Source organism: Magallana gigas, chromosome 1, assembly GCF_963853765.1.
Source record: "Magallana gigas chromosome 1, xbMagGiga1.1, whole genome shotgun sequence".
In the NCBI taxonomy this organism is placed as follows: Eukaryota; Metazoa; Mollusca; class Bivalvia; order Ostreida; family Ostreidae; genus Magallana; species Magallana gigas.
The window spans coordinates 46,069,084-46,078,709 of NC_088853.1; the positions used below are offsets into that span (position 1 = coordinate 46,069,084).

At 32.6% G+C, this 9,626-nt stretch overlaps 1 long non-coding RNA gene across 4 annotated transcripts; it reads left to right on the top strand.

The window, feature by feature from the left end:
* Positions 1–450: 450 nt before the first annotated feature.
* LOC136270585 (uncharacterized) lies at positions 451–8,918 on the top strand. Of its 4 annotated transcripts, none has more exons than XR_010708388.1 (7): positions 451–483; positions 628–2,535; positions 2,764–2,984; positions 5,115–5,186; positions 5,755–5,862; positions 7,128–7,369; positions 7,967–8,918. It is a non-coding gene; the product is annotated as an uncharacterized lncRNA (long non-coding RNA). The 4 variants fall into 4 exon arrangements; XR_010708391.1 differs by having other exon boundaries at positions 2,787–2,984; XR_010708392.1 differs by having other exon boundaries at positions 628–2,250.
* Positions 8,919–9,626: the final 708 nt, after the last annotated feature.

Sequence of the window (9,626 nt, forward strand, 5' to 3'; positions counted from 1 at the left end):
GGTTGGAAAAAAATTAGGTCCTAATATGGATCGTATACCTTAATACAAATGAATGAAAATACATAGCTGGACCAGAATTTGAACTAGGACCCAGCAGCTTTAGTCAGGAGATCCATAACTGAGCTACCCTGGCTGTTATTAACTGTTCAAACAGCCCTACTTCTAATTAAAATATCTTCTTTTGTAATGATGATTTTCTTTTATATTGAATGACTATCATATTTTCTTAGCAGAATCAAATTGCAGTAACATGTTCTATTTAATGATGCCTAATGTCAATTAAATCCCAGTTAAAAGGAATGTAGGATAGTTACATGTTAAATTGTATTAGATTTGGACTTGACAACAAATTACTACATATTTTATTACACAGAGAACTCACAGTGAACACAAACTATATATAAGTTGAGAAATATTCTATAAAAAAATATTATTTTTTAAAGGTTTTGACTGCTGAAAATACCGCAGTGGACAATAGTCTTGGTGAGTATATAAAATGAAAAGAATGTTTGAAACAATACACACAGAAAGACAAACGAAAATTGTGTGTGCCCTTCACATTTGTAAAGTGAATGTGTTTTAAAACGAAAAAGTTTGAGTACTAAACAATACATTTTTACTTCTCAGTTGATGATATTTGGGCTCAAAAAACCAGTGGGTCGATCATCTGTGTAGCAAGACATGACCATACAAAAACAGCTAGGACTAATGGACTGACTGACTTACGGACCTGTCAAAAACATTTTAGCTCTCCCAACTTCGTTTTGGGAAAAATTGGTTTACAGTTTACCACATAAGGAAAAAAATTAACTCAAAGTTTTAGTAAACATGGATTATTGGCTGGTTATTAGTTGGTAAGAGACAACTGCCAATTGATCGATTATGATTCTCAACGGATTTGACAACACTAACATACATACTGTTACAGTTATGATTGACAACAGATGAAAAACATGAAATCACATATCATGACAATATACTGTAAACCAACTTTATTCCTATGCGAGAAATTTTCAAGAGGTCAACGAGATCCTTAATTGTCGTAGCGAATATTTCTATCTGTTTTTGTTGTTTGCTAGTTAGGGGATTTATCCCTCTGTTGCTTTACATTTAAATACATGTGGTGTAGACAAGGCAAATAATACAAATGGTTTTAATTTCATTATGTTTGCAATTTATCGTTTTTTCGCTTAATTAAACCCATCGTAAATATTAACATAAGTTTTTAAAAATGTGTTAATGCTTATATTTTGATCAACTGGTTTACATGGAGCGTGAAACTAAAACCATTGCAATTGGACGTACTCTTTCAGAAATCGTGAAATTTTAACACCATGCATGGAATTAAAACGACTTACAGTACACTATACTTAGCTAAGGAATGTCTTGAGGCATCCTCTAGTAATTTTCAGTAATATGTTGAAAAAAATTACATTTAGCATGTTTTAAAAAGTAATATTGAATTTTTGGGGTTCTTTTTCCATTAGCTGCAATAATGTAGCCCTCTCCAATGTTTTATATCTGATGTTTACTGGAGAGGGCTACAATTCCACAGGATCTCCGTAATGGTGCAAAATTAATTTTTTAATGCAGCTGACTTCGGTCTGAAAAGATCGATTTTACATTTGACTTCCTTTAGATAAAATGAGTTTTTAATTCAGGTTGAACAAATTAACCGTACATAAACCAAAACCAGATAAAACACATCAGCATGTTTACCAGTCGTCTTTTTCAGCAGCCATGACACAGGGGCTCGTCACGAAGTTTTTTCAACCTTCAATATATACCTCCTCTATACTATAAAATAAAATGTATTTTATAGTATAGAGGTGGTATATATTGAAGGTTGAAAAAACTTCGTGACGAGCCCCTGTGCCATGACAGTTCTCGAGTGGTTTTATGGGATGTACGCTTGGAGTTTTGATGGGCTTGATAACGTGAATGTCAGTGTAAATAATCGATCTTACCTCGTTATATCACTAAAACATCATTTAAAGAAATGTTATATAATGGAAAATTCATATTTACCGCGTTAATTATGTTTAAAATAGGGGAATTCCTATATTCAGTTCAAGATCCGCTCCTGAATTCTCATTGGCTGTCCAAAAATAAAACCGGTCAAGGTCAGTAAACATGGCGGACAAATTCAACTTTCGTTGTTGACATACACGAAAAATAACCGATATATGGACTATACTTGATATTTTTGGATTAATTTATGCCATATACATCTACAACGTTTGAGTTCAGGTAAGAAATGCAAATGTTATTGTCATTTATAAACGATTTGAGACGAAATCGTTGCGGGAGTGATTCGCTCCCGCACTTGCACCATTACGGAGATCCTATGGAGTTGTAGCCCTCTCCAAAAAAAAAAAAAAAAAAAAAAATCGGGAGAGGGCTACATTATTGCAGCTATTTTTCCATAGACTCCTAAACCTGAGAAGAATTGTAACAAACCTTTTTGTCTGAAGATTTAGATGGAGATTTGCAAATGCAGGAAGCTATATGTGCTAGTTTAGAAATGATGCAGCAGTAAGAATAAATACTTATGATATATTTTCTCTCAAATATTGACACTTAGTCTCGTATTTTAAATATTTATTAATACATGTATACAGTTAATTTGTTTAAATCAGACTGAGTGTTATTTAAAAAACTTTAAAAAAGTAAGTTTTTAAAGTTAAAAACGTGGCTGTTTTATTATTATAACTTTGTAATAATTTTATGAGTTCTAATTTTATTTGAAACAACAAACCACAGCATTTCATTGACCTTGATTTAAGAAAGTTGCCAATGATCACACTCAAAAGTGAGGAGGAGGGAAATGTATAGCAGGTAATTGTGGTACACAGGAGACATGTACTGAATTCAGCTCTTAGGGCTTTGGACAGGGCATCATTTAAGTTGGAGGAACCATTCAAAGTAGAATTTCCTGGTGAATTGGGAGCAGATTACGGAGGGCCAAAGAGGGAATTCTTAAGGTATGATAAGGTTTATTAGGGCCCTGCTCTGAAGGTGCCATACACAGTAAAACTCTTTAGTACGAATACAAATTCTCTGATGTAGCGAAGTTTTTTGGAATTCCCAGTAAAATTCTTAACAAACCTTTGCAAAATTTTACGGCTATAACGAATTCAAATATAAGGAATTTACAGTTATAGGGAACTGATTTTTAGTCCCATAAAAGTTAATAGTAAGGAAATTTAACACTTTTATAATGAATTTTTTTCAGTTTAATAAAGTTTGCACTACTATTTAAGATAGTAGTTTGAATAAATTTGTTTTAAATTTAAATAAATTTTTTGAGTCACAATCCGATCATTATAGGTATCAAAGTAATGTATTTTTACTCTAAGCCTCAATTGGTAAAAATTATAGTCTAATGTGAAAGAAAACATGTATATAGTGAATTCACTATAGTTATTATTACGAATTGGTTATATGAAGTAAATCCTTGGGTCCCTAGGACTGCGCTATAACCGAGTTTTAATATACCGGTACTGTATACCAACTTGTATTCATGTGCAAGAAAATTTCGCGAGGTTCGCAAGAGCGTCATTGTGGTGAAATTTTATCACTGCAAATCAGCCTTTTCGATATAATTGTAATAACAACACAAAATTTACTTGCAAAAATAAGTTGTCGTGAACCAGTTAATCATAAGTAAATCACGTAATAATGTTGTTGCGAATAAAAGTTGGTTTACTGTAATCTGTAGGTCCATCTTTCTGTTCATAATCACTTGTCTTTAAGACTTTTTTCTTTCATCTGGCCTTATCAAGCTCATACTTCACATATTATAATTTCCTTATTTTGCGGGATTACTTATATTGATTCCATGACTCCCCTGTTTTGTATCAAATTTTGAGAATATAAAACCCTTTTTTGTTATAATTACAATTACTTCATAACTGTCTGAGCAAAATTTCAAAATCTGCAAGGATTGCTTCTCGCAATTTTACATGGTTATTAATTCTATGCATTTAAAAAGGAATTGCTGAGTAAAATCTTTGTCTGAAGCACATTTTTTCTCCCTTTTGTGAAATCTAGCTCCAACTTTTTAGCATAGACATGTCCTACTTGATAGGTTGATGCATTTCAGATAGTATAGGTAGATGGCCCCTATTGATTTTTAAGTTCAAAAGGTTAATTTTATTTCTATGTTCCGGATAAACTGCCCATAGTGTATACTGCCAATGATAAAGACTTGTGCAACCTATCATGTATGTCCAAGGGGATAAGTGTTTTACAAACATCTCTTGTTTCTGTATTTTTGGCCCCAACTGACTCCATTCTCATCCAAAGAGTGTCCATAAGTTAAAGTGTAAGTTGAAAGATAAGGCCTAACAAAAAAATAGGTTTGTTTCTGCTTTCCCGACTGACCCTAACTTAAACCCGCCGACAAAAATTTTTTTTTGAGTTTTTTCGTAAATTTCTGTTTTTATCCGTTTTTTGTTAAAATTTCGTTTTTATCCGATTTAAAAATTTATTGTGTCCTCTAAATCTAAGTCGTAAAAACACGTATAGAACTAATTTAAATGTCATCAGTGTTGTGTAGATGGTTGTTATTTACAAATGTCAGCACATATGTCTTGCCAGTTGAGCTCGAGAAATGTTCCCACCAGCGGGGGAAAAAGTTTATCAGATCATTAAAATTTGAACAATGACAACAAATTCTTGGTTTTTTTTTTTATCTTACCCAGTTTAATAGATAAATGGTTTAATATTCACAATTGAACAGATGGAGAGGGGAAAAAAAAGATATTAAAAAAAAAGCCGACCTACCGACCCTAATTTTTTTCAGCCTGAATGCGGAAACAAACCTATTTTTTTGTTAGGCCTAAGGTCAAATTTACATAAACTAGTACAGTCCTTTACATGTCCCTTCATCATAATGTCATTAACTATTAAAGTCCCTTTGAGCTGGTGGCCACCTCGATGATATGAAGTCATTTAGATTTAGGAAAGTTTGTTAAGATGTCATTAAATACATAAATTGCTATTATTTAGAAATTAACAAATTAAAATGTTGTATTTTAGTTGTCTTATGAAGGAACTTGCAAACGCAGTTCTGGAGAAAGAACCTAATAATAAGTATTTTATTTTTTTAGATGCGCAAAATGCAACTTCCTGGATGGTGCTGAGCCTGTTTGTCAACATGTGGAACCCACATGTACTTGGCGGTAGGTATGTTCACTCTCAATTATCTCTTTTAGAAGCCGCATAAGGCGTTATTTTTCTGATCTAAATTTTTTCTTGAATCATTTAACTAAAATTTCTCTTTCATGAATTATATGCTGAGAGTATAGTTAATTAATTAACTGAATTAAAGCTATATAGTAACATATAGTGAAATTAATTCATTGTGTGAGACCTTCATCCACTCTGTCCCACTGATAGACATGGACATGTTTTAAAAAAGCAGGAAAGATGATTGTATGGAGTATTCTCCATGGGGGGGCCAAGCTTCCCTTTTCTGAATCGAACTCTGTACCAGCTTTTAATTGAACCCAAAGATGTTAATTGTCTATTCCACTGATGATGTCATAGACCTTGATGTGAAAAATAAAATATATAAGGTATGTTTTTTTATTTATTCATCTTATTATAAACAAAATAATCAATCAGTTGCGGGAGTTTGAAATTAACTGAACTTACAAGGCTGTATTGAGATACTAGATCAGCTAGTACTACTGCTACATTGTATATCATCCTAGCAAAAATAGAGTAAGATATTCTCTATATTTCCAGCTGCAAACTGCAGATGAGGAAGAACTGAATCTTTTGTCAGATTGGTTGGTAGAACATGGAGTTTATGGTTTTGTTCCACCATACACAGAACAAAACAGAGACACTATGGTGAGACAGCTGTTGAAGAGTCGTGTTTACCTAAGATGATTTTCCAATTTATTTTTAATATACATGGTACCTTCACATATCTTAAGCTTTAAGTCATCCAAGTCACTCAGGTGACCTATTGCAGTTGGTCTTCGTCGATTGTTGTGTGGCAATTTCACATTTTTAACTTACTTTAAATACAAAAAACTTATGACAAAGTTGTAAATATTTTTAGTCTCATGGAATGCCCTTTGGGTAACTGTTTATTGCAGATGCTTGAAATTTTTACACAGTATTTGTATAGGCATGCTATATCGTGGGATGTATTTTTGTACCAATCGGACGTCAACTTCCTGTTTAATTAATGAGTACTTTGTTTATTTTTATCACAAATTTTCAAATAAATTTCCTTCAAATATTTTATAGCAACTATTTATCGCAAATTTTAACACACTATTTTTTGGCATGCCATATTGTGGGATATATTTTTGTATCAATCGGATGTCAACTTCCTGTTAAATAATGGCTTTGTTTATTTTTAGCCAAAATTTTCAAACAAATTTTCGTCAAAGATTTCTCAGCAACTATTTATCGCAGATGCTTGACATTTTTACACAGTGTTTGTTAAGGCATGCCATATCGTGGGATATATTTTTGTACCAATCAGACGTCAACTTCCTGTTAAATGAGTACTTTGTTTATTTTAGCCAAAATTTTCAAACAAATTTTCCTCAAATATTTCTCAGCAGCTATTTATTGCATATGCTTGAAATTTTAACACACTATTTGTTTAGGCATGCCATATTGTGGGATATATTTCTGTACCAATCGGATGCCAGCTTTCTGTTAAATGTCGACTTTGCTTATTTTGCATATTCACATCAGAGCGGGGGTATCACTAGTGAGCATTGGCTCACAGATATCTTGTCTTCTGTATCTTTACTGTCATGGGAGATAATTAAATGCACTGTTATAATGTCCATTATGTCCTCTTCATAAATAGAAATTCAATGCCCTTGGGGCAGAGCTCAGGCTTTTTATTTTGGGATTGGGGTAACAATTATAGCCATTAAGTGAACATGTATTTTTTGTCTTTTTATTTTATAGTATGTGATAGGTCGATCTAAGGGCTATGGTACTCAGGTGGCCATAAATGGGCCTCATGTTTGATTATTTAATATACACATTATCCTGGACGTAATATCTGGCTAAAACAACACTGAAAGAAATTTAAGTTTTTTTTTTTTTGGCCAATATAATTACATCTTATTCAATATTCTTTTCAGAATCCATGCAGAAATTGCACAGTTCAGGAAAGGATTAAACACATTAGAATTTTACACAATTATGAAGAGCAATTCCGAGGAAATAAGGGGACTTTTTCTTCACATGTTGTCCAACAGTATGGTAACCATGCAAAAAATGAAAGAAATCATACACATTAACTACAGTGAAGATGGCTCAAATGACAAGAGGAAGGAAGAAGATACTATGTATGCTTTTGAACTTTTCCTGCAAGATTGTTCAGGTATAAAGAATTGTGTACATGTTTATTTGTGAAATATATGTAATACAATTCATGGATGCCATAAAAACAACCTTTATATCAAATTTTCATTCCAAGCCTTCCCCAACACTCACCCACATCCCCTCCAAGAAAAGAGAAAATTCATCGAGATATTTCTTCCCCTGTTTTTGCATAAAAGAGTGTTTATTGTCCTTTTGCCATGTGTTTAGGGTAGTGGTAAAGGTTATAGCAAATATGTGTATCTTTTCAAAAGCACTCGAGTCCCATCTGGCTCAAATGTATTAAGGGTCCTTCATCTGATTTAGAGTAATTTCCTTTGCTAAAAGAGGGGCCCTTTGACGTGGTCACATATACAATGTCCAACTTTTACTAGACTTCTGACTTATTGATTTTAAAATTATTGACTATTCAAACTCTTGGGAACAATTGCTTAGCTGAGCTATGTGGTTTTTGGTGTATTTTTTTCGTTTTCCTTGTAGCAGAAGGTTATATTTTGACAATACTTTCATGATTCTAAGAGGCATTTATGGGTTTTTTGGGGTTTTTTTTTGTGACACATGTTGCTCACACATCAATTTATTCTACTTTTTCTTTCAGAAGATACATCTGAAATCAATCTGAATATGCTTTAGGCTTTTTGGACTGGAGCTGAAACAATCCCTCCATTAGGGTTTCACAAAAAGTTTGAAATCAAATTTGTTGAAGACCCTGCTCTGTTGCCAGTTGCACATACTTGCGATTTTTTATTGGAAATATCCAGAGGAGAAACCCCTGAAGAATTTTACAGGAAAATGGAGTTGGCCATCACTTGTGGTGGGGAATTCCATCTTGCTTAAGAAAAGGAACTTTATTTAATGATATATATCTGTTTTGAAAGTTTTTATTCATTTTCTTTTTAAAGCAGTGATAGTCATATGAATAAAGGTATTTCTTCAAACAAAGATAATACCAAGGGGCATTGATAATTGTTAAGAAATATTGATTTCTGGTGTATCTATGGTAGTAGCATACACTCAAGATTTTTAGAATGCTTGATTGTTGCATCTGTATGCCTTTCAAGTTTTTCTTAGGGTAGTTTGCTATGTTTTAATCCTTGTTTAATACTTGTTCCATGAGTGAATGTGGTTATCTAATAAATACAGTAATTATCAACAAAAGGTTTTCCGTCTGTAAATTTTAATTCAAACACTTTCTTTAAGCTGTGCTGATGATTAGTATACAACATTTTTCATGAAAAGTGCAATATTAGGTGATGGTATATTCTCTTTGCTTGATTTGGATTTTAGAGCTTTCAACCAAGTTCTTAAAAGCCTCGATGGCCTTCTCAATGGTGTGTGGAACAGTTCTCCCACCATCTAAAAGCAAATGATCAAAGTATGCTGCATAGTCCTCACAACATCCTCTCGGGCGTGGACTTGGAAATGTCATTGAAACTTTAGCATCAACTGGAAATTCATAATCTACAGCATCCATTAATGAAAATAATGTTAGGTACAGTGTTTTGATACCAATTTAATTTAAGCACTTTGAAAAACAACCAGGGTATTAAAGGAGGAGGGCAAATGTAAAAAAAAAAGTAATACAAAACAAATGTTTTAAACTAATCTTTGCTAGAAAATACAAAAACTTTCAGGGTGGAAAAACATAATTTCTGGTTTTCCTGGAAAACTTTTATCATCATAGCGTCTTTGTGCTTTAATATAATGGTTATTCCATTCCATTTTTATTTGACCAAGTTCCTGCTGTATATTCTCATAAAGCAGAAGCGAAGGCGTTCTCTGAATTGGTAAATTAAAAAAGTAATTAAAAAAAAATACTGTAAAATTTTGGAAAAAATATTTCTTAATAATTCTGTTGGAAAGCCATCCTAATTATAAGTTGTTGGTTTACAAAATTGATCAGGTAACCTGCAGAAGTATTATATTAGGTTATAAACATATTATTTCCTAATGTTCAAAAATAAATATTTAGCATCTAACATGTGCTCGTTATTTGCAAATGAAAACATCCCTTGGTCTTCCATATCTTTGAACAAGTGTATCCAGAAGGAAATGCCCATCTCTCTCAGTGTTCTCAACCAGCGATCTATTCTTTTATAACAAGATCAGTTTGTTAAATACTGATGGCAATTTTTTAAAGAGTATGTCACACTTCAAGGTCATTGGATAAAAGAGTTTGGTACTCAAAGGTCCTGTAGAATTAATATGTACACAGATACAACTATTGACCTGTGTAAAAGTTTAACAAAAGAAGATTA